Source organism: Cygnus olor, chromosome 2 (assembly GCF_009769625.2).
Source record: "Cygnus olor isolate bCygOlo1 chromosome 2, bCygOlo1.pri.v2, whole genome shotgun sequence".
Taxonomy (NCBI): domain Eukaryota; kingdom Metazoa; phylum Chordata; class Aves; order Anseriformes; family Anatidae; genus Cygnus; species Cygnus olor.
The window spans coordinates 115,426,626-115,453,000 of record NC_049170.1 but is presented as its reverse complement, the minus strand read 5'-3'; the positions used below and the strand labels follow the sequence as shown (position 1 = coordinate 115,453,000).

The 26,375-nt window shown below is 35.7% G+C and overlaps 1 protein-coding gene across 1 annotated transcript in view; it reads left to right on the top strand.

Moving 5' to 3' along the window:
• Positions 1-26,375, top strand: part of CCDC178 (coiled-coil domain containing 178) — a 180,581-nt gene that overhangs the window by 137,155 nt on the left and 17,051 nt on the right.

Here is a 26,375-nt window from a genome sequence, read left to right as displayed (position 1 = left end):
ATTTATTTTTCATCTTACAGAAATAAGTATCGTCAATTGTTGTTTCACCATCTTCTATCTTCATTCTACCAGTTTAACTCCTTGAATGAGATGGTGATGATACTATAAGTATTAGCTGATCTGTAATTACCATGCCTTCATACAAGACTGAAGTAATTTTTATTACTCTGCAATTTCTAGCTCAGCATTGCCCTTGTCTTGAGTATAGTTCAGGCAAGAGAGATGCATTTGAGCTGTGTGATAGCTACATGTCATTCAAAATATGCAGTCTGAACATTCCTGTTATATAGGCAAAGAAATCGCTCTCCTCAAGTTGGAACTTGTGTTTTCCTTCTCTTATAGTGGACAACTGTACTTTTTCTTCATTATCTAGTCCACTGAAGTAAGACTTCAAATGATACATTAATGATATGTCTTTAAGTTTTTACTCACACTGTCCCTTATCTTTTATACTCAACATCAGGTTGGTCAGTGTTTTGTATTTTACCAAGCCCCTTGTTTGGGAATAAAAATTGAAGCCTCTTGTACCAGCATGTATAACTGACCTTACTGAGGAATTTCACATGGGATAGTATTAAACATTTATGCACCTGAAAGTTTTGTCTAGCGCACTGTATTAATCAGAAAAGTGTATATTATTATGACATGAAGATCTAAATTATCATCTACTAAACTTGGTTAGAAGCAGGAAGTTGCAATATTTTAAAAAATACTTGACATTATATTGAAAAGAAAAAAAATACTCTATATTTCCTGTGCAAGAAAAAATGCAAAGCCATTCATTTTCTTTGAAATGCTGACATTTTTCTTTTCCATTGCATGAAAAACATATTGCGACTTAGACAATATATTGCAATGTTATATTTAAAATATATTGTTATATTAAATGTGGTGTGTCCGTGTTAATGTTATCATGCACTGTACTAACTCATAATTAATTTAAGAAACAGTAAAGATTATGAAAATTTCAGAAATTATCTACATTTAATGAGAAAACAGAAATTGCTTTTGGAAATAGTTTCCTGGGGAAAAAATAAAATAAAATAAAAATCTGGCAGTTCAATGAAATTTTAGAAGACTGTTATTTTGGTGGAAAAGTGAAATTTTAAATGTTCCTCTATCTATCACTAATAACTGCCAGATGCACATTTTTTTTGCTTACCATAACAAATTAATATTCATTTTCTGGTGAAGAATATAAATAACAAAATATTGTAAAAATGTGAGTCACTGCCTTCTGTATCAAGTCCAGAACAGTGTTTTTACAAAGTGTTTCCTCTTCGCATCACTAGGATCAAAGAGCAGAGACTCTTCTTTTATAAGATCTTTTACTATCAGATAAACTGTCTCTCTCACATCAGGAGGAAAATTGTGGGTGCAATACCTCATAGAGGAGCCCAAGCCAATATTTGTCGCTTCCTAGGCTATTGGCTTTTCAGGTATTGCCCGACATAGGAGACAAGTATCTTCTGTTTAGTTAGGACCTTGATCTCCCCATACACAGCCACCAAATGTAGTCTGTTGAGGAACCGTTCTTTTTTCTGTCATCTGCAGTTAACGATTTTCTATCAAATTTTATGAAGGAGGAACTCAGGAAGCAGTGTGAACATACATGTTAGCATAACAGCTTTCATGAAGAGGGAATGAACCAGAAAATTTAGTTAGGGATGTTCTGGTGCAAATCATACATTTGACCTATCCAAATACTAATTTTTCTGGGCCTAGCAATAATAAGGACTTAGTCTCAGCAAAACTGCAAAAGCAAGGCTCAGCTTCTCTGCTCCTACCCCAAAGTGGAACAGCTTTACTGCAGGGATGTAGCCATCTAAAACTGTACATACATTTTTAGGAATAAAGGCCTCTCTACAGGTAGAATTACAATTGTTGTTCACTCCTTATAGTTGTTCTCTCCTTTTCTTTAGCTTACACAGTCCCCTGTATAAACCTATCCATACTGAGGATAGACATACATATAGGAGAAAATAGAACCCAAGATCCATGTTAAAATGGATTTAATTCCAGGAATTCTGAGTCTTATTCCATGCATTTATCCTCAGTCTCTGTTTTTAGAACTAAGTAAAAGCAAGCAGAAAGCAGAGTTTATTCTGATAGCTGGTCTCAGCTCACTATAGCAATTTGGAGGTGCTACTAGTGCTGCCTCCTTATATCTGCTTCCAAACTCCATCAGTGAGAACTGAATGCTTACCTTAGATCCAAATCTTGCAGCACTGTCCTTCATAGTGTAGATGTTGAATGATCTGCCCAACTGGAGAGAGTTTGTTTCTCTGCTGTGCAAAATATATGTGCAAAATATAGAAAGAAGAACACATTTCACAAGATCCACTTAACAGGCTAAATAACAAGATTTTCAATATGAGTACATCATTATCACGTTTGGAGCTGAAATATTTTGTCACACTAACATAACTCAGAACAAAATTACAAGCTTTAATGGCAGACTACCATATACAAGTTTCCTCAAGGATAAAGTAGACCTGATTTTTGACACACGAACAAGTTATTGTCCATCAGCTGCACAATGGTAAGTGCCTGTGTGCACAGTTCAGCAAATAGTACCATGTACCAGAAGTATGGTAAATTATCGTACTGTGAGTGAGGGATACGTGATTTCCCAGTCAGATAAGGATGCACTTGCAATATGGATAGATGGAGAGAATTTATGCAGATATGCAAACCATTTAACTAGAGACATAAATGCCATGTCTTGTGATGCTCTTGATAGGTCTATATAGCCTTTTAAACAACACCATGGTATTTCTGTGCATGCCTTAAATTATCTTGTGTTGAGCACTCATTACAGAGCAAAAGAATGCACAGCAACTAAATGACAGAGCAGCTGATGCATGGTAACCTTTTCATGTGTCAAAAGCCTCTGACAACTTGAGTTTTACATATGCTTTTGGATTTTTTACATTAAATCATCAACCTGCCAATGTTGTTCCCAAAAGTCGTACTCAAAAAATTATTCCGTTGAATGATCAGGGACTACTTTTAATTTATTTGGGCAAGAATGAACACTTCTGGAAGTTTCTTACATTTTTGCAAGACTTGGGGAAAGAATTAAAGGTGGAAGCATTTTTTTTTTTTCATGAATAGCTAACTGAGCTTCATTTTGCCTTAGATTGTACTATGTGATGCCATTGATATGTGGATTTTTTGAAAACAATTTTTCATTCAATGAGAGCTCAATCTACTTTATTAGCTTCCCTAAACAATCTGATGTTTTATATGTATGCTTAACTCTTTAAATACAGTCTGCCTGCCTCCCAGCTGATTAAGTAATATCATGTTTTGTAAATGTTCAGAAACTCTAGAGTAGCTAAGGTAACCATACCTTTTCAATTCTCTAAAGCTCTTGCAGTGCATACTCCCCAATTCCAGTGTGTATGCACAGTTTACTCAATGTACTAAGAATGCAGGCAGCAACAACAGCCTTTGTATCAGACAGCAAATCTGAGAGACACATGTAGATTGCAGATAACCAGCTTGTTTTCATGCTAACATGTTGACATTCATCAAGGGATTTAACATTACTTTCTACCTTTTGGAAGATGCTATTCCCACCAGATATTTCAATGTGCAATTTTTTATTTTTATTTTTTAATTTATTGTATTTTATTATGGGGAGGAAAAAAGGCTTAGGATGCTTAATTTCTCCCTCTGCCATGTGGAGCATCTTGTGGAAGGGATTGTTTTTAATTTCCTTAGCCAATATTTTTGAACGTATTATCTTGTTATAGAGGAAAGGTTGTGATGAACAACAGAGACCACAAAGAAAGAGTTAAGCCTTTATCTCCATACAAAATTGATTTAATCTGTTACAATTGTAACCTATCTGTACAGGAACGCATAGGAACACAAAGAAATGTTAATTAAAGATACTAAGTCAAAGTATATAAGATAAAATCAGTTCCCTTTTCCTTCCTCAGACATTTTCTTCTATTTAGATGCAAGGTGATCAAAGTATAGCAAACAAGCCATAGGAGAATTTCTCCGGTACTTGAAAGATCTTTAGCTACTCTGAACCTCTGTGTGAAACCCAGATTCCTGCAGCCATAATTTCCTTCCAGAATTAAATGATGAAACAGTTCCAGTTTAGAATTAAAGCTAGAATGCTGTAATTTTCTAAAGTATTGCCCATGATCATTAAAAGTACTGTCAGCCACTATTCAGTGGCTGATAATCAGTGCAGTGAAGTCCAGCTGCTGCTTTAAGTCTGGTATTTGAACATGCAATCTGGGACACATTGGGCAGATACCCTGCAAGGGTATTTTATTAAATTAACAGTAGTGAATGGTGCATAAAATTGTCACTAAGATAAATTTATTACAGTATGATTTTCTTCTCACATTATTCTGTATGGGGTGCTACCCCAACAGAGTTTCCAATTCAGTAGTATGCCTGAAGCCAGGGGTTTTATCAGCAGTGTGTCAAAGGGTGTCTGGCTCTCATTCATATATAATTTACTCTTATTACACAGGATATTTCTATTGTTCTGCACTAACAGTTATATATTTTCTAATGAAGGTTTAAATCAACTGGGAACAACGGTATAAAGAGAGTTTCAATATTTTGTGCCAAATATGGATTGTTTGTCTTCCTGTTAGTTATGGATTGTGAGTGTATTATTGCTGAAGTAAAGTTATTATTTTTTTTGTTTGTTTGTTTCATGTATTTAACATTATATAAATTATAGGGATTTTTCAAGTGTTCTAAATGAACAATACCATTTAGAAAAAGATGTCAGAGACGATTAAAATAAACATATGAGCCTACCTAGCCTTCCTAGGTCAGCTTCGTGCTCTATTGAACTTGCAGTGGTAACTCGACAGTATTGGTGTTTGGTATTTACTAGCTGTGTCTAGACAAGAGCTGAATAACTATATACCTGCAAGCTTCCGTAAGGAAATTTTCTTCTCCATATAATATTCTCTTCAAAGTTTTAAAATTTCTCCAAATTATATTTGCTTTACTTGTATCTGTTGTATTTGCTGTTTGCTGGTTGCACCTGACTACGAAGCTGTATGTTGGTCAGAAGTGGGCATCAGCACATGCTAACACTCGCAGAGCTAAGAACTTTTCAAGGTTCACATAGGCATTTCAGACCTTCTTTTTCTATGTATCTGGGAAAGTTCTTGGTGGATTGGCTGTCTTGCCCATGTTACCAGCCTTCTGGGGAAAGGCAGGCAGTTGGGACTGTTGTATGGAATGATGGAGAGCTTGATGTGTGTCCTCTCTACACACATTGCAGCACTTCAGGGCTATGTTCCCATAGTCACTTAAACTTTGTGATAGTGTTACTATTGGTAAATATAGAGCTGGGCCTGGCTAAGTTTCCAGAATTAGTGTCTGAGCATCATTTTTTCACATACTACCAACTGTTAAAGTATCCTACAATCATGTCTGAAATTAGCAAGTGATTGTACTTTTTGCTATAATGTACTCTCGTTGTTATTTATGTATTATTCTTGTTAGGTATTGATAAGAGATTAATTTGGGAGACCAACTCATTGCTTCTGTTCATTTTCTGGGCTTCTGCTCCTTGCACTTCCTGTTTTATAAAAACCATGATTAACCACTGCTTTTGGGTTAAAATTCACATTTTCAAAACATTTTTTTTTCTCCTATGGAAATTGTGATGGATCAAATTATTGAACCAACAGTGAGGCTCCTGTTATATAACTCCCACTAATTATAGATATTTTTTACATTTTAGTCAATATATTATTCTCCTAGATATCCCCACCATTGTGTGCATAAACATGTCAATAACATTTTTAATGTGGGTCCCTCCTGAAGGCATGTTACCACTGGCAAAATGGTCTGAGAATTAGCTCAGAAATTGAGTGACATTTGTGAGAAGTGTTCTGGATGAAATAAATATTTAAACAAGCTGAGCATAGCTGGTTAAGAATTTATTTTTTCCTTGAAAACATGGCAGTTTTTTTTAACTGAATTCTTCATAGGACTTTACTAAAAGCTATAACAGGCACAAAGTCTTAGGGACTTTTAAGAATTTCTGCTTGTAGTGGGTTGCTTAAACCCAGTGCAGACTGGGACTTTAGCATCTGTTTCAAATAATCTATATGGATTTTTTAAGTCCAGACAATTGAATACATATGCATAGATTTTTCTTATTTGTTTCTGTTTAACCTATACTAGTGACTCCATAATGCATGAAAATATCCAATCCTGCTCTGACTTAAAACACAACATAGAACCTGAGCTTTGATCCTTTAACCTTCAGATGAGTGGCATAGCCACCTGGTGGTTGTTTCTTCTGGCATAAGCAAGCCCCTCTGTTAATCTCTTTCTCCAGTTCTTCACATGAAACAACAATAAATAAAGAAATAATAGTAATAATAATAATAATTAATACTACTACTAATAATAATAATTAGAAAACAACAAACAGAAATCCCAGCGTCACCCTCATATGAAAAAGGAGAATGTTTGAACTTGGGAAGAAGCTGGTGGCACAGGAGGATTTTTCCCTGCACATCTCTAACGCTCAGTTTTCTTAAGATCAAAGGCCAACTTTCTTTAAATGTAAATATTATCATATTTTCTTCTCTATACATAGGTACACTTTTAGCAGAAATTAAGATTTAAAAACCTTCTCAGTAGTCCTGTAGATCAATCATTAAAGTTTAAACACTGAAGAGTGTTCATCAGGTGACTATGTTGCTGAAGTGATAAATATAGTTTAAACAAATATATTCAAATTAAGGCTGCCGTACAGTGTTGCTATCAATTTTTATATAATGAAAGAGATTAAATGAATCCTTGCTAATGCATTATTGGTATGTGAAGAACAAGAGGAAACAAATCACACACATTTTCCCACTTAATTGTAGTGCTAGACACTCATTGTCATATCATTGACCTATTTGGTCATGCCCAAGTTAATCATGCCTGAACCTTTTCCCAGTGGGAAATAAGCTTCTTCACTTCCTGTCTTGCAGGAATATCAACTAAAACTCAGTCACATATGCCTATAGTCTGATCACTGCAACCCACCGTAAACATCGTCTCCAGCAGTGAAACTGCAGTCTGCAGTGTGCCCGTGAGAGTCGGTGTCAGAAACCCATCACTTCCCATGTGCCTTCGTTCAAATCCATTCAATCACTTACTGCATTAAATCACACTGACCTCTGTTTGCAAAAGTGCTCCCCTCCTTTTTTTTCTTTTTTTAATCCTTTTTTTTTTTGTTGTTTGCAGGAAACTGTTTTGTCACACTGAAATAGAGTTTATGTGCAGTGACAGCCTAATAAGCCAGCAACTTTAGTCGCTTATTAAAGTCAAGCATGTGTCTTTGTTTCATGTTGCTAATGATGTGGAACCGTTGAGGCCCGAGTATATTTCGTCTGGACGGTGTGGGAGCGAATGCTGAGAGCTCATTACTTGGCTCCCCATTGGAATCCTGCAGGCTTCTGCTCATTGAGGAGACTGTGGGGGCTTTGACAGAATTATTATACTGAATATTTTTAGACTCATTAACTATATCACCAAAGCAAAACATCTCTTCCTTAGATGCAAATGGCTGCAGCTACTGTGGCTTTGCTTTAGTTATTGCAGAAAAAAGGATGAAGCTTGAAAACAACTTAGGGAAAAGATTTTCATGCCTGAATGTTTGAATTTGTAACTTATATTGGGAATGTGTAAGCCTTTTTTACCACATTTAAGCCACTCATGTCTAAGTGCCATTTAAAAATGCATATATTCAGTTTCATGTAGTAAGTGGTGCTCAATCTTTTAAATTGAGAGAGTGCCATTGAAGTACACAGCAAATAGGAGCTTTACAAATTCCACTTTCTAGTCCAGAGTGAAATATATATATATATATATGTAAAAAGCTCATGTTAAAGTAATTATAGATGCTTGAGTTAAGCCTTCAAAGGTAAAGAAATTCAGAGTTAAGGCTAAAAATTCTGACTTTCCTTTAACCTAAGCGCTGGAACATATGTATTGTGCAGTATGAAAGATCACACACTTCTCCAAGCCACACAATTCCTAACCACAACAGAGTGATTTAAAGATGAGGAGTGAGAAAAAATTTTTAGCTTAAGCCTGAATTTCCCTGCTATGATGGGTTTAAGTTGATTCTTAATGTTACTTTATTGTAGCTTTTTGTGGCTTAATTGAGACTTAAGGTGTACTTGAAGAAAAATATGAATATCTTAAAATTAATTCTTCAGAGCAAAGGACAGAAAATTGCATTTATGGCTCCATTTGTTGGAAAAGTTAAGTTGGCTGTGAACTGTACATTATTCCACCTTCTATAAAATTATATTTTGATTTCTTGATGGAGACCTTTTCTATGTGTTGTGTACATTCTAGCTTTCTATAAATTATGAGTCTGAGTAATTGTGTAAGTATATGCACATTTAAAAAAACTAGATGAGTGTTTTTTCTCATAATGTGTGCAAGGTTCCATCAGGATTTCATTCTCCAAAATGTTTTTAGGTGAAAAAAAACAACAACTACAACAACAAAACAAAACAAAACAAAAAAAACCACAACAACTATTTTGATTCCTAGGAAGAAAGACATTGCTTTTATTTTGTGGTTCATTTCCTGCTGTAGTATTCTCTGACAATGGTGACACTGTCTTTATACATCAAGAAGTTCTTCTTTCAGTGACTGCCAGGGACTCTGGAGGGAATACTTCATATTTGAAGCACGTTTCCCTTTGGGATTTCACCATCAGAATAACAGTTCTGATCAGCAACCCATCAGATTTATTTTTATTTTTTTTCCTGAAGCTATGAAAAGGAATAGTTAAAAATCTTGACAGACAAGAAACTTATACTGAATTGAAGTTCATTGCTGTGCACATAAGAGCTCCATGTTCTCCCTCAAGCAGTATTTTCTTAATAGGTGTATGAGCTGTTAGGATTTTTCAAGTTAAGCTTTTTGAGTTTCTGAAGCCTCAGAGTGGACAGATGGTGTGGCTGCAGTCTTCATTCTGTGATCTTGCAGTTCCTATTCATACCAGTTTGTGGCACAATATTATTTAATTTAGATGTTGGGCAGGCTTTCAAACTCCCATGCCTCATCCTCAGTATCTAAACATTTTATTTAAGCACCTAGATAATAGTAGCCCAATATTTACTAGAAAAACACAGTCCTTTTGAAAGACAGAATTATAAATATGGGTCCCAGCCAGGAAGCCAATTCTGAAAACCATGGTCATCGTTAATCATTAATATACTTTTTCTTTAAGGAGCAGATGACTTTTCAAATTTGAACGTAAATACTCTGCCAGGAATATTTTCACCTGCAGAACCAGTTCACAGTTGTGATTTCAGATGTTTTGCAGTTAAAAATAGCCTGAAGCCAACACACCTGTCTAGATACATGTATGATCCACGGAAAATAAAAGACTTGAGCTGTAGGCATGCAAATGCAATTGTTTCATTTCCTGCATACAGTATGATAATCAAATTAGTAGAATAATACTGTAAACAGGTGTTCACTATCAGTTATTGTATTTACAATGTTATGATTATCCAAACTTAAAATCACCATACAGTCCCACCCATCTTTTTACTTATTTTAGCTCTTTTTAACACCTTTGCTTTGTGCCATTTCAGTTTTGGGGAGAAAACGTATGCTTTGTTTGTTTGTTTGTTTTGTTTTACCTAAAGCGGTCCTGCAGTAAAAAAACACCAGCCAAACATACACTCTGCTGGGGGAAGTGAACTAGGAGAGTCCTTAAGTCTTATTAAGATTCAGTCTTGAACTATACAATAAATACTTATCAGATTATATGATAGAATAAACTACTTTTTCTACACTCTTAGTGGCTGTATTTCAGTGAGCTCTGTATTACAAATCTTTCAATGTCCAACAACATGCAGCTTTTCAGTTGTCAACCTGTTAGTTATTATGTAACTGCCAAAAGTGATTTTCCTAGACTACGGATCAAATTCAAAGCTCTGTACTTATATGGGTTTTCAGTATATATTTAAAATTTCTTCATTATTTGCTACCTGTAGAAAAATAGCTGACTTCTATAATTTTCTGTTATCTAGCCTCCATACAAGATTAGAGCTTTGTATTTATGCTGAAATGGTTGCCTTAGATGAGCTAGTTTTGACAGCGAAGTTGTTTTTCTTCCTGGTTTGGACCTATGGTGGTTTTATTTTATTCATACTTTTCAAGTAATAGAAAAAAATAGTAATATTTTATTCTATATTGCACATATGATTGACCTCAGAAAGGATCAGGGTTAAGGGGCCTTTACAACTTTTGAATGAAATATTTAAAGAAAAGTGATTTCAGTCTGTTTTCATGTGTTGTTGTAGTTGTTTTAATAAATTAAGCTTGTAGGGCTAAATTTATCGATACACTCTTTACAGCTTTTCCAATCTCTAGAATAGTGTAAAGCATCCATATATGCAATTATTTTGCATTAGAGGAGTGAAAAACAGTTGGTATGCTAGCCAACCTAGTCTTTAGCTTGAAACAGACTTACTAATTTTATTATCTAGGATACAATAACTGTGTCTGCACTGAAAGGTAGATGCGCCTGCTGTGTGCCCTGCGGTCCTGCTCTCCTGATCTTCCGAAGTGGGAAGCTTTTGAAGCACAATATGTTCCCCTGCTTGTTTGTGCATCCAAAAGAAAGCAAGGTGCATGTGCAGTGCTTAGGATCTTTTCTCAGTGTGCTGATTGTACCTGCCATTGCATCAGCTGGCTAACAGACCATATAGACTGTCGTGGGAAGGTTATCAATATACTTACTCATGTTCAGTTTTTAACAAAAAATCTTTTTCTCCCACACTCATACACCTTGCCTCTGTCCTCTTGTGATGCCAAAGACAGAAGTAAGAGTGTGCCAAAGATGAAGCCGATGTGAGGATGTCATAGGGTTATTCAGGATGAAACAATGCATGTGGACAGGGACTAAACAAATGTATCAGGGAAGATCTTGTCAAGATCTCTGTAAAGCAAGTATCTTTGATGTGTTGTGTTAATTTTGCTGTTTTTTTTGCAGAAGTCAAAGTTGTATAAGGCCGTATACAGGCAGACAGTAAAAGAAACTTTGAGGTTCAGAATATATTCGGAGTATTTTTTTTAATCTGGCCAGTTTAGCTATATAGCAAGCAATCACTATTAAAAACATTTTCGTATACTATCAAAGAGAAAAAAAAAAGAAAAAAAAAAAAGAGGAAACTGTTCAAAATGTACTGTAGAAAGTAAAGCTTTAATATATGTATTATCTCCCATTCCCTTTCTCTGATGCAAAAAATGTATAAAGGGAAGGTCCTGTTTAAAGGCTTTTACTTTCTTTTCCTTTTTGCAGAAAGGGACAACTGATTAAGATGAGCTGTAACTATTGTTACTGCTGCTTTTAGAAGCTGAACATGTGTCCTGAAATGTAGAAGAGAAACACATGCAAACATGTGGGGAAAAAAACACAGAAAAAAATAATAGCTTCTGATTTTTATACTTTCAATTTTTCGTCATTGTCATTGCATGGATGACTGACAGCATTGCTTTTCTGACACTTTTGATGTATAAAAACATCCTAAAAAAAAAAAAGGAAGCCAAGGAGAGTTCCCTGAGCTCAAGCTTACATGGTGTTTCTTGCACTAAGTCTGACTTTTTGCCACCGGCTTGTCCACTCTACACAGCACTTGTCCATGGATTTCAATCCTCTGGAGCTCATCTGGGACATTGTGGGCCTAACTGGTGGTTAATACTATGTACTACTGTATTTCCGTTTCATTTATTTGAAATCACACTAATGCACCTGAGTAGCTTTTTTTTCATTTGTTTGTTTGTTTGCTTGTTGTTTGTTGTTTGTTTTGTCTTGTTTTAATAATATTTAAGTGAATGTATGTATAACATCCCATGAGACGTGGCATGATAACATGTAGGGTATCAGAGGATATAAAGCCTCCTGGGAGAAGTTCCTAGAGTAGTTATGCGCTGTCTTTGTCTGGAAGAGATCACATGGGATAATCTGAAATAAAGCCAGAGGGTAAACTAACAGTGTTGATGATCAGGTGTCCAGTGATAGAGCTTGCTCCATAGTCCTCCTTTATTTTGCAATGTTGAAACATGCTTCTAGAATGGGAAAAAATCCCTTGGTCCACTATTAATTCAGTTTCAGGCTACTTAAGACATAGATTTTACTGTCCTTTAGGAAATACAGGGAATGTGTGATTAAGACTTCCTAGAATTAGATTGAATGTTTGTGGAATGGAGACTGGAAGTGGCAAGACAAGGAGACAGGAAGAGTAGAGTAGGGAGATACTGAAGTTTTCCAATAAATTAGTCAGTCTATGGAGAAATGGAAGAAACTTTGTCCATTAAGGCCAATCTCCTTTTAGAGACAACGAAGGAACTAAAGATTTCTAAATCTCAGCTATTTGCTCTCAAGAAAATTTTTGAAACTCACCCCCTTTTAGCTCTATCTCACATGAAATATCTTTATACTCTGCAGTAATATTCTCTTGCGGAAATACTCTCTTGAGTATTTGTTCATCTGTTTGCAAAGTGAGTCCACCCATTGCTTTAAAAAAGACAGGAAAAAAGCTATGAAACATAAATAAGACTATGTCGTATTACATAGGGTCTTAAATTAACATTGCAAAAGTAACTGTAGGTCTGGCATTTCCTAAGTTCTGAACATTTATCTTTCCTTTTTATTGTCCTTTTAAGGTAATTGTGTGTGATTATAAAGGCATTAACTAGATTCCTTTTTGCATCTTTCCTTTATCTGGCAATCAGGAACATAATACTGAATCTATTTGTGTGATTGTTACTGTTAGGAAACTTGGAAATCAAGATAGGTGGGACCTACTGACTAACTCATGGTTATCAAAGTCACTTACTCAAGTCATTAATGGTTTAAGTACTACCTCATTAAAATTGTTTAAACAGAAATGTGTTTTCTGTCCTGTTTATTACTGCTGTCAGCTCTTCTATCTAGGAAAACTACTGTTTGAAACTGTGTATACAGACTGCATTTGAAAGAAGCTCAAAGTTCTTGACAAACATAGTGAAAAACAATCTCAAGCTTACATGATAGTAATGACTTCCTTGTTTTCATACACGCTTGAATTTTCATCAGTTCTGGAGAATTTTCAAGAGTTTGGAAAAGATAACTCTACATCATAATCCTTGCAAAGAAGTGAACATAGATGCAAATTTTAAGGTAGATTCCATTAAATATGTACATCTTTGGAAGCAGTGATCAACATTTTTTGTCTAACCTTTTTATTTTGATGCTTTCTATGTAACAAATTCGCCTCGTAAATATAATACCTGTGTAATAGATGCTACAATTGGTATATAAAAAAAACTTTTTGATCAAATTATATTTTAGATCTGCATATTTTTTGTTGTTCTTTCAGAAACACACAAGTGATTGTAACAAATGAAAATCTGCCAACAACATTAATGAGGTAGTCTGTCTTTGTGGCCCCCAACAACAAGGACTCAGATCCCATTTCTGCAATGGTGACTCTGGTGGCTTACACAAAAGTCAGACACTCGAAACCTGGAGGTCCTGAGGTGATTCCCTAAATCTGGGGCACAGGTCCTGAGGCCTTGTGCCACTGGGGCCAAGAATGTTGGTGTTTTAAGAGACTGCAATTTCAAGGCAGTCAGCCTTGTCCGTGTTAATAGACTCCCTGTTGTGGTGCTAAGGGATGAGGCTTGGATCTATCTCGGCCAGAGTCTGGCCTCTTAGGACTTCCAGTTTCCTTGCTGCAAAGTAAAACTGACAAATCCTAGGGGCCGTTAAAGATGCTTAGCAAATTTGATCTTAGTTGCTTCACTACTGTAGTTAATTGCACTACTATTGTTGCTTTTGAGTTTTGATTTGTCTCATAAATTGAAAATGAGATTGTCCTGTTTGGGTGTTTTTACTGGAGTGCTGCAATCTTCAGCACTTATTGATACTTTTCCTGGAAGGAGATTGTGAAATTCAAGATTCAGCTTTGGATATTTCAGGCTTCTTCTGTGCTCTGAAACAAAGATGCACCAGTTCTAGTTTTTGGGTGCACATCCTGGCTATTTCCCAGTCAGCAGTGGGATAAGACCCACATGCACATTGGACGCTTTAGGGCCCTGATTTTCCTTGCATTCGAAACTGTGATATGCAGATGGGGAAGGAACTGTGCTATGGGTCCTCCAAGTGAGGGGACCAAGGGAGTGACAAGTAGCACTTGTAGCCTGCAGATGAAAAATGAGGATGTTGTCTCTTACAATTGCTACTTCCAGAAAATGGGAATGCCCACAAGTATTTTCCTTTACAAATGATGAAGCAACTGGGAACTTCCCAGTGTATAAGGAAATGAAAAGTTATTTAGCTTTTACATTAATTTTTTATTGATATGCAGAACATGATCATGTGATTAAAGTTTTTAGAGGAGACTTTACCCATTAACTTGTTGCTACATAAAGTGCTGATTTATAATTTATTATGAAATGCGGTAAATAATTTAAAATAGCATTACAATCTAATAGATCATTGCCAATCTCTGGGTGCTGTTGAGGAGGAAAAGTAAGTTAAATATGATGTGTACACAGAAATATCAGAATTAAGCTTGAGTAAAAGTTTGGAACTGGAAGCACAGAGAATTGCTAACGAATGTTTTAAGTAATTAGGTGACTAAATAAAGACAAAATAATGAAAGCCAAAATTGCACAAATTAGTCTTTCCTTAGTATAAAACAGCACTGTTGAAACCTACACTGCTGCAGTTGACACAGTGCACATTAACAGTATAGCATATCATTATAAGCCGTCTTGTGTGCCACACCACTCAGTGTTCTCTGTGGTCCACATCCATTTGAACCTGTCCTCTTATCTGCAGCAATTTTGTTGAAGAAAAACAATTGCAGTTTTTTTGTATTCACAGATTTACTTTATTCTGCTGGCACTCAGAGTAGTCTGCTCTATTCACAGTCCACGTACGTACCTGAAGAAACACAAGTTACGCTTTGAAATTCAGACTGTAAACACAATAGCAGACTTCTGTCTACTGACTGAGCTCTCTAAATTTGAAGGGAGGAAGGCACTGTAGAGAATAGAAGAGCAGGTAGAACAACGTGAAGAATTGTTTTATTTGTTTGTTGTTTACTCAGATATACAACTTGGAGGGTTTTTTTTGATGGCATTCTTTCCTTTTTTTGTCTATGGAATGTTGTGTGGGAATATTACAGAAGGAAACAGAGATGTACTGTTAGGGTGGAGAATTCTCATTCTTGCCTTCTCAGACACATACTTGTTTTTGTCCTTGTTGTTATTCTTCATCATCTTCTTCTTTCTTCTTCCTCTCCTTTGGTTTTCCTCTTCTGAGAAGAGAAAGAAGCGCAATGAAATAGTGCTTTTTTAATATCATTTAAGCTTCTCCTTTGCATTTTGTCCTAATCTACATCACACTATGTGAGTCTGTATAGCACTCTTGGTATCTCTTGTACTTTGAGACTTACAGAACTTGCAGAGTGACTGATTGCTGCCAGTATGTGACTTCATTGAGCCATTTCTATTTGCTCACACTGTTTTCCACAGAAATGTGGCTGAATGTCTAAGCCCTCCTGAGGACAAAGGATTCAGGCAAGGCCTGCAATTATTTATTCCAATTACCTTAATGACTAGTTAATACAGTACGTATTATGACAGACTGAAGCTAAGCCTCTGACTGTAAACTCCATTTCGTTCTATGAACACCATTTTAATCTCTGTCTTCCCTTTAATAATTATGCAATGCAATGTCCATCCTGACTGAAGGCATCCAGATAATGATGTGTGGAAATATAGACAAATTCTAACAAGTACTGACTATCTGGGTACTCTGTTCTCAGATTTGAGAATTACGTAACTTGTTAGAGGTCTCAGAGAGAATGCTACCAAGAATCATACAGGATGAACGACTGTACAGAGAAGCTGATGTGTAGGTGTGATGGGTATGGGAATATGACTCTGTAAACCTCAGAAGATGTTTATGCTTAGTCAGCAAGAAAGGCCATTCTGTCATATTATGTTGACCCCTGAGCCAAGAAATCAGCTGCTGGGATAAATACATAATTCAGAGCTAGAGTCATAGTCATGAAGAGGATGAGTAGGTTGAAGAATTTTTCATAAGATTTATGAAATATCTGGTGCCAGATAAGAAGAAAAGAGTGTTTGGTTAGACTAAGGATGTCAAAACAGGTTGGTTGGTAACTTAATTAAAGACTTCAGTTTATCACCCTCAGGGTATGGTTTTTTTTCTTTTTCCTTTTCTTTTTTTTTTTTTTTAATTTTTTATTTTTTTGCTTCACAGTGTAGCTCCTAGCCTGACCTACTGTAATGCCCTCCAGCTACAAATATCTTCCCTATCTTTCTCTGCTTAGTGTAGTTGGACCCCCTCCAACCTTCATGTTCTCTTCCTAATTCCATCCTGTTCTCAAATCCTTATTATTTATGATTTAATCTCTTATTGTTTATGAAAAGCGTGTACGTATCTGACTCTTCCCAAGACACTTTTATCCTGAGGAAGCTCAGGATACTGTTTGGCCATGAAGGCTACATCTAACCTGGAAAATAAAAGAGGGTTAAGAACCTGGCATGACCTACTCTATAGTCCTCCATATTGATTATTTATAGTGCCCTGCTCTGTTTTGGTTTGCGTTAGCTAACACTTTCCAAGAGAAAGCCTAACACAAGTCAATACACAACAGGGACTGCTCCAAGCAGGGGTCATGGATGGGACAGCACCAGCTTTATTTCCCTCAGCACCATACAGTATCCCACCACTATCTCAAGAGGCTTGGCCACAGCCAAGTGTATGTAGCACATACCTCTGTCTCATCTTCATAGGCTGAAACACAGCCTTCATGTTCATTCTGTCATTCAGCAGGTAACCCGTCATGCCCCCTGAAATGCTACTTCTGTTTTAGGGTAGAGAGGCTATCGCATAGGGCAAAGAAGTGGTAGTGGACTGTATAGTGTGGACAAAGCCAGACTGTTCCACTTTGCCTTACCGCCAGAGAATGGTTCCTAGCTCTGTTTATTTAACGATATAAAAGTAGCCCCAGGGATTGAGAAACAATGTGCATCTCTAAGATGCAGTCAGCCATCAGCACTGAGGTAACATCTGGCAAGAAGTTATGCACATCTTAATTGGCCAGCTGTTCTTTTGATTGATTCATTGCCTTCCAGGAAGCACACTTACCTCTCAATACTCACACTGGCCCTGCAGAATATCCAATCCCTGGGTTGCCGATGCTGGTGGGGTGGTTTATTATGCAAACCCAACCTTTGCAACTCCTTTGCAAAGTCTGTCTTTGTTCAGCTGAAGACCATATCGGTCCTGAAACAGGTGACTGGAAGTCAAGTTTCTATCACAGCTAAAGGGATGCTGGTGGTCATTCAGCCAAGCAGCCAAGAGCATGTGACTGCTGAGGCACCCATCATATGACCTGGGCTATTCTGGCACATGGTCACAGTGCACAGAGACTAGATCTAGGAATGGGCTAGTGACTGTCAGGTCTGATGAGATCACTGTCAGGTGCCAAAGGCCTAGAAACATAAACACAATGACAATAATACCTAGTCACAATAGACCAGCTTTTGGCCAGAAAGCAAGATGTTGTTGATATGTGATCCTTGTGTTCTCATGGAGTCATAAGGGATAATTGATAAATGTATATGTCATCTAGAAAAACAAATGCTCTTTTAAATTTCATTTTACTGTTTTGCAATGATCAGGACATACTTAATATGAATCAGAAACAACAACTTAATATAAATGTTTATCGTCATAATATTTTATGTTCATTTTTCAAGAGATGCAGGATGCTGTCTGTATTCTGCTAGATCTACAACTTAAGTACATTTTGATAATTAATCTCAGTGTATTTTAATGTAGGAAAGAAGGCAAGAATTCACCTTTCATAAAGATGAAGCTCACTATTAAATTGTTTGGGAAAGTAGCGTAACATATTCATATTAATCAGGTAGTTTATTAGTTTTATTTTCAAGATTACAAGCTCATGAAAAAACACTCTCAACAACACTGAATGCCAGAAGTGTACTAGTTTACTTTTTGAATAAGGTGTTAACAATTATACTTCAGAAATCCTTTAGGAGGGGACAGAGGATGAGATATGGTATTATTATATTGTACATTTTTTTCTCTTCGGAGTAAGCAGTAGAGTCTGTAAAAGGAATGATTAGAGATTATGGCTGCTTTAACAGGAGAAATTAATGGCAAGGTCAGGAACTTCCTTGGAGTGATCTTGTTTACTTGTAGGGTTTTGACACTTCAGCTTGTGCTGTCTGACACATTCCTTTAATGGCCTTGAATAAATAACAAATGCAAGTTGGGAAAAGTCATGAACTTCTGTAGATGAGAGCTTTGGAGGTAAAAATTATTTAAAAATAATAAAGCCTTTGGTTTGGGATAAGGAAAATTATCTACACATTTTCACAATGTTTACATTCATTTTTTCAGGCTCTTGAGGATAAAGTAGCAGTATTTGATTATCAGTGTTACTAAATGATATATAGAGAAATGTCTGGATAAGTACAGATAATATTCCCCTTGTACAGCAGTAGAAATTGGCCAGTATAAAAATCTTTGAGGAAAGAATAACATCAAATATATTCTATATCTACTCAGTATCAAGCTCTAGGCTACATTTTGAGGAGCCTAATACAGAAAGCACACTTTTCGTTTTCAAACTAGTATTAAAAATGCTTATAATAAGTAGCCACAACAAGCAGAAAGATGTCCTGATCTTATAAAGGATTGTCTCCTTTCCTTATTTTTTCCTGACAGGAGTTAAAAGTCATAATGTTAGTCTTTAATTTCTTTCCTCAAATTTATTTTTTTCTTTCTTTTCACTTTATCCAGTATTTTTAGTATAAGATTGTACTCTGATTTTTTGGCCTTTTGTTTGTTTTTCAGTAGATCTTGAAAGACAGTTATCTTCCTTCCTTCCCTCCTTCCTTCCTTTCTTTTTCTTTCTTTCTTTCTCTCTCTCTTTCTTTTTCTTTTTCTTTCTTTCTTTCTTTCTTTCTTTCTTTCTTTCTTTCTTTCTTTCTTTCTTTCTTTCTTTCTTTCTTTCTTTTTCTTTCTTTCTTTTTCTTTCTTTCTTTTCTTTCTTTCTTTCTTTCTCTCTCTGTTTCTTTTTCTTTCTTTCTTTTTCTTTCTTTCTCTCTCTCTCCCTCTCTCTTTCTCTCTTTCTCTCTTTGTCTCTTTCTCTCTCTTTCTTTCTCTCTCTTTCTTTCTTTCTTTCTCTCTCTCTCTTTCTCTCTCTCTTTCTATCTTTCTTTCTTTCTTTATTTATTTCTTTATTTCCTTTAATTTAACATTGCTAATCTGCTTACCAAAGCATTCACAACTGGAATAAGGTCTAAAAAAAAGTGCATCTTTTCATGTATACTTGCGCATCAGCTGAGGTTTGTTTTTTTCATGAGGCTTTTACTCATTTTTAAAGTATATTCAGTCTGTTGACAAAAAAGCTTTATTTAAATGGGCTATGTAATCTTTACCAGCAGTCTGTAGAGCAGATTTGACAATAAAGAAATATCTCATTACCTAGGAGCTTTGTATATTGTACAGGTGTAACTTGGTAGTTGAACAGTATGAAAAGATAAATATTAACTGGATTTTGCTAATAAATCTGCCATTCTTACAGCGCCAAAATCTGTAGAGTTGTTGTAATTGCCGTTGTTTGAGTTGTAACAATGAATGGAACTGATAAGGCTTATGTCATTTACATAGAATTTAGCATTCACATTGCACTATTGAATTAATATGACACACACATTGGGTCCTCTGATATAAGATTAGCATCATTTGAAAATAGAGTGTAGATTTAGAAGTGACATATTATTCTTTGTTTGAAATGTAATGGTAATTTGCTTAGATCTGAAAATTGTAGTGAGGTGATAGCAGTGACTAGTAGTTAATACTTCTGTTAGTTTCATTTTGGCTTGCTATATTTTGTAATAACCTGATGTCTCATGTTATGAGGGACTACTGCAGAATTATGAAATAATATTATTTTGAACCCAGAATGTCAGGTTTCTGTATCCCTTATATCAACGTCAGTCAAGAGTAGTGTCAAAAGAATTATATTCTCTGAATATAAACCAGAGTTGTGTTTTAATACAAGAATTTAATGAAATACTCTTAGCATCCTGTACTGTCAAATACATAGATAACTATGTTTTTACCTGCCAAACATAGCAATGAGATACCTAAAGCCTTTTGCAGATCTAGCCCCAGTCTAGTAATGCTAGAAAAATACCTTCATGGTACACTGTGATTTCAAGTCTTCCTACTGTCTTCAGGTGAATCTATCATTGCTAATTGCTAATCAAGTCTGGAAATTAAAGACTTAATATGGATAACATCCCCCCCCCCCATGACCACCCCCCCCAAAAAAAAAGGGAAAGCACAAAATTCCCAATTATCTCTGAAAAAAAAATGGTGTTAAATGATTTGGTTAACATGCCAAGGGTACGGTGTGGCAGAGACATAAAAATAATACATTTCTGCAGAGTTACATTCAGGAGCCTTGCTCATTATAGTGCACTTTTTCTTCCGTCATCCTTTGCCTTCTTCACAGCACCAACCTCATTCATACTAACTATATGATTGCAGGTGTATATAAGCTTTCAAAGGGTTTTTGAGAATTGATGATGTGCTGCATATAGTGTATTATTTTATGATGGTCCTTACTATGAATATCTGTAGTTCATTCGTGTTTACCTCAGTTGAATCCAGACTATTGTTCACTGAGATTTGTGTCCAGCTTCATCCTACCTCCTGTGGGGTGTTACACCCCCACAGAAAAAGATTTCTGTTGCAGGAGGAAGGAGAGGGATCTTTTTCTCTGAGTGAGTTTCATTTAAATGGTGGCATCTAGTGATCCATTTCTTGGTGACAACATCATTGCTGTCTGCCTTGACGATTTTAGGTTCTGGATTGCTGTGTGTATGGCTGACATCTCAACTGGTTATTGTTAATGTTAAATGGTTTAGCTTCATAATATTTCATAATATTTCATCAAAATATGGTATTGATTGTGGGCTGAGTCTAGTGAGAATTCTTGGAAATGCTCTGCCCATCTGTTTCTTTCATCTGCCTCAGCTATGTATATTTTTCCTTTTTTGCTGTTGCTTACTCCATTTCTTCTTCATTTTAATATTCACAAATGGTTTTAGTCACTTGACAATTAGCTATGACTTACCTCCTGTGTCTGCAAATGATAGTTCTTTAAAATGTCTCAATATGTAATTCCTTAGATTGTTTTCAGTCTGGAATGAACCTTTATTTGGAGCAGCTGTGTCTCTAAGTCTCTTCAATCTTAATGGTAAAGTATTATTGTACTGGCAATTAATATTCCATGTTAATGCTCTGGGTTTTTGTGTCCTTATTAGATCTCCCATTACTGTATCTTAGCATAGCTCTGTAAAGCCTAAATTAAGCTTCTGTTGTTAGAATTACACAAATTTTGATTAACAAGATCAATTTCTTAATCGTATGTGGGCATCCTTAACCCAGGCTTCAGTTTGATGCAAACATACCTTCCAGTTTTCAGAATTACTTTTTTTCCTCCATGTTTGGTGAGCATCAAAAGATGCATATTTATGCTGATATAGAGATAGGCACATTGTTAGTGACAAATCTCATCCTGTGCTGAAATAATAGCCACTATAGCGAAAATTAAGTTTCAGTGATGTATTCTTGAACTGATGTATAACAAATTGCTTTGTGAAGATGGCTTATGTACAGGGTAAAGTTATATAGAAATAAGCATTCTCACTTGGTTGGCAAGGTTGATACATTAACAGTCTGGTCAAGTCTAGGAGCAGGGAGAGGCTCAAGAATGCTTACAGGGGACAATGTTTTTAAAATTTTTAGCTGATAAAAATGGAAAAACTTCCTAGTGGTTATCTGCAGTCAGAAGTTTTCCAAAGGCCTATAATTTTCACCAGATGATTTTTATGAAGTCATCATATACAAAAATGTCACCCCCTGTGATATTTCAGTCACCTTTGAACACTGTATCTAGAAAAGCAGACATCACTACATTTTTTTAACAGGAGCAGAGTAAAGTATTTTGCCCAGAAAACCTCAGAGAAAAAGCAAACTGCTTGGGTTATCCAAACAAATCTAGCCTGGGGCAAACACCTGCCATGCACATTTTTTGATCAAATGTTTAAAGTTTGGCAAAATTAAAAGAGAATCTTCTTTCGAGGTAAGAAGCATACTAGTCCTGCCTATAATATATCTCATTTTAGATCTATTATAATGTTTACTGTTTTATGTGATTCAGAACCTTGCAGTTTTATTAGATCAAATGTCTTAGATGCAAGTCTGTAGTCTGAATGTAGAATACATAACTTATGAATAATTATAATTTTGGAAAATAAAATGAAATGTTATTCATAGAGGGTCTGATTCTCTCTTTATATTCTCATGTGTAAAACAGGAACAGTTGTATTCAGATCAGTTGAATCTCACTAATTAAAAACATCTGTGAGGAGGATTGGGTTTGTAATCATAACCAAGTATGATGCTAGTGTGTAGTCCCTGGCTAGAACTGGCAACAGAAGCAGACCAAGTACTGTGTTGTTGACCACCGGAAAAGCATCATGACTGAGTTCCATGTGTTGTTCCTGTTGTATTCTTAATGGTGCCAGATGCCATTTGATGTTTAACCAAGTAAACACCCCTAGTTCTGTGTCTGTTGTCAAATATGTCTATAATCTGCATTGGTCTAGTCCAACACAGCTAGACTGTGTAATGAAAGATAAGCAGGCGAAAATTTTGTGTCCTTGTGAATGGCCAAAAAATGAAATTGGAAAATATTCTGCTCAAAATACAATACAATTGCTTTTTGTCTATGCAGGATTTTTTATTCTTTTTTCTTTAATTTTGATATTGTACCAGCAAACAATGTCTCTTTATTTAAAATAACTTGACCAAACTCAGGGGCCAAGTTTTTCTGGTGCTAGTCTCACACTACAGCAAAACGAAGGTGGTCTTGTAGTACATGAAAGTGTGCAAGCCCAGTGTTATTCCCATCTGTAATAGCAGCCTATGTTTGATGATGTGGGCTTTTTAATATGCTACTAACTGGAGTACAAGCCTTCTAGTGTCTCAACTAGTGAACAAGAATTAACACTTAATGCCCACATCATCTTATTGGCTGTCATTGGCCATGCCAGCTAGAAGGTGAATAGAGGTACGGCACATACCACAATTTATCTTTTGTTTACTGTATAGAGAATCTAGATATTATCATAGCTTTAATTAATGAGGACCTAGAAACAAGATGTCTGGAATAATGTGTTAGGCTTGAATAGGCCTCAGCTTCAAGTGTTGTATACTTTTGGTCCCAGTTTGATCCCTCAAGTGAGAAACTTCAGATTAAAATAGTAGCTTAATTTCAATCTCATATTATAGCAAACCAGGCATGAATTTAGTGAAGTATCTGGGTTTATCATAACAACAACAACAACAACAAAAGATAAAGGTGAGAACAGAATAAGGCACAATGTTTGGTATACCCCAAACCATAATCTAAGCTTCCTGTCTAGTAAAATAGCTATGGCAACTAGTTCATACCTCCTTTTCCAAAATTTACACTATTATTGATAAGTACCACATGTAAATTAGGAATTAAATAAATATAGAGCCATACATTCCCCTCTGCAAAGCATGGAGGGGAAACACGATATGAGTAAAGAATAGACGTAAAGACCCAAAGCAGCAGAATGGTGAGGCAATTCCTTGACAGCATCGTTTGTTCTCCCCAGCAGCTCACAAAGGTACATCTCCAGCTGCTGGCTCAACACCTCTTTGTTGGTAGGCTGAGGACTGTGAGAAGTCACTTGCTGCAAAAATTGTTCCCTCCCATCCAAAAGAGAAAGCTCTTTGAAAGTGATTGCTTCTCCTTGCTGAATTAACTTAGTTTTGATGATTGCAGAAACACCTACAGTCCCTTTAACAGAAGATTATTTTGTGGGGTCTAACGATAGACCTGTATCAGCTCCAGTTGTGGGAGGTACCAAACTGACAAAAACAAAAATCCTCTCCTTTTGAATCACTCAAATCTGAAGCTCTCTTGTCTTTTTGTTTGCTTTTTCCTTCAGTGCTGTTCCTATAGGCAAGTAAACATCTAAAACAAGGAGACTGTCATACAAATATCTGTCTACTCTGCATGTTCTATGCCTTGCACACTGAAGATATTGTTACCTTCCCTGTCAGCATTTTGTTTAGTGTGTTGAAAATGTCCAGGAAACAGCACGTTTCTCTTATAGCGCATCAAAGCAACAAAAAATGAAGAATTAGCAGTAACGTCATATATGCAACTCATGCATGCTGTGATTTCTTAAGTCTCTACTTAAAATTGTGATAAAAATTTAAAAGATAAGGAAAAGCTAATGAGTCTATTATACGACTAAGAAGAGAATCTAAGGGAAAAGTGTCGTTGCCTATAGAGACAGAGAGACAATGGCCAAACTTCCAAAATTTACAGGCTGATATTGGACTAGAAGTGCTCTTCAGCTGGATGACTTAGGATTTTTTCTGTTTTAAATTATTACATTAACTATGGGTCTGAAGTAGACTCAGGAAATTGCATTGCCCCTCCTAGGTTAGAGAGTCCCTCAGTTTATTCAAAGCTTTCAGGTAACATTTGATCAAGCTATTACTTTCCCACATAGACATGTATTTCTGATTGTGTGCATGAATGTTATTTATGTTGCAATTAATATTGTAAAATTAATAAATATTGAGTTTAGTCTCTATTATGCTAGGCACAATAAAACATATTCAAAATATGAAATACATTAGATGCAGGATACTTACAATAGTAGCAACAGCTATCATGTACTTGTAATTTGCAAGTGGTTATTTGGTTCTTTGAAATGAGAAACATTAGTGAAGGTCCTATTGAACACCAGCCATTACAAACTGTCAGTTTCTCAATACTTATTATAGCAATTTTCAAATAGTCAAACCTTGGAACTTTTGAATGTATTTTTATTCTCTCAAGACAAAACCCTGGATAGTCTTTGAACTGGATAGCCACTGTTCCCTTTCACCATTCAATGACAAATCCTTTCACATGCTCCCCCAACTTCCATTTTCCTCAGAACAACATTATATCTTGCAATTATTTGATATTTTTACAAAAATTGGAATTCTGATAATCCAAAAATAGTTTTCTACTTAAGTTGTTTTTCTAGTGGGCTGAAATAGGTTCTTTTATTAAAACATCACAAGTTGTTTTGCTCCTCTCTCACCTGCATTCTTTTTCAGACTCCAGAATGGTATCAAACAACATGAGGTTTGAAAATAGTTGAACTAACAACAGACCCATGGAAAGCTTGAGATTTATTTCAAGAAAAAAAATAAAATTCTTAAAGTAGGAGGAAAGGAGCAGTAGCACTTAGAAATGCTTCTACAAATTGGAAAACGTATTCATATTTGGTTTCAGGTTTTGGCTGTGATTCAGATCAATATTTTTATATTTTCCCATTGAGTTCATCTACCTTCCCTCATGTTATTTTTAATATACACTGGCATGACTCAAAACAAATATGTACAAAGATCTGTTTTAATATTTTACAGACTCATTTACAAAGATGCGGAGTACTCACAGCTTCCATAGAATCTAATGGGACTTGTGGAAACTCAGTATCTCTGAAAATCAGGTCATTAATTTTGAAAATATGCATTAATTACTCTCTAGGCTGTAATAGCTCACCTGATATTACTATAATCTACGTTCTTTTGAAAAAGTGTATTTTTCACCTGGTACACTGCGCTTGCTCCTAAAGAGCAGTCATATCTTATCATGTAAAAGCTTCTTTATAACTGATCCAATTATTGACCTGTGGCATTGACCTTAATGAAATGTAATATTTCCAAAGGAATGGTACAATCCATTGTGTTAATCTGGTTGACAGGGATACTCTTGAAGGCTTCATGCTAACAATAGCTATGAAATTTATTGAAATAATTAACTTGATGAAACAAAACCATGTATTTCAACTAAGCAATAATTTAGGTAGTTTAAACTTCCATCTTCTAAATTACAGCTGGTCTAGAGTATGAAGCAATGTTTGCAGAATTTACCAAAGCACATGGTCTTTCAAAAGCATTTTGCGTTGGTAGATTTTCAGATCATATTTAAACATTTTTCTTCTGAAATGAGAGACGTGCTGCACCATGTTTATGAGTTACAAATTTTTGCAGATTAAGGAAAAACTGGTACAAGTCTTAACTGTAGATTCTAGCAATAATTAATGTTAACAAATAGCAAAAGCCTATCGGGTGAGCATTCCTCCTTTGAATAATATCAACTATAACTCTTTGTAAC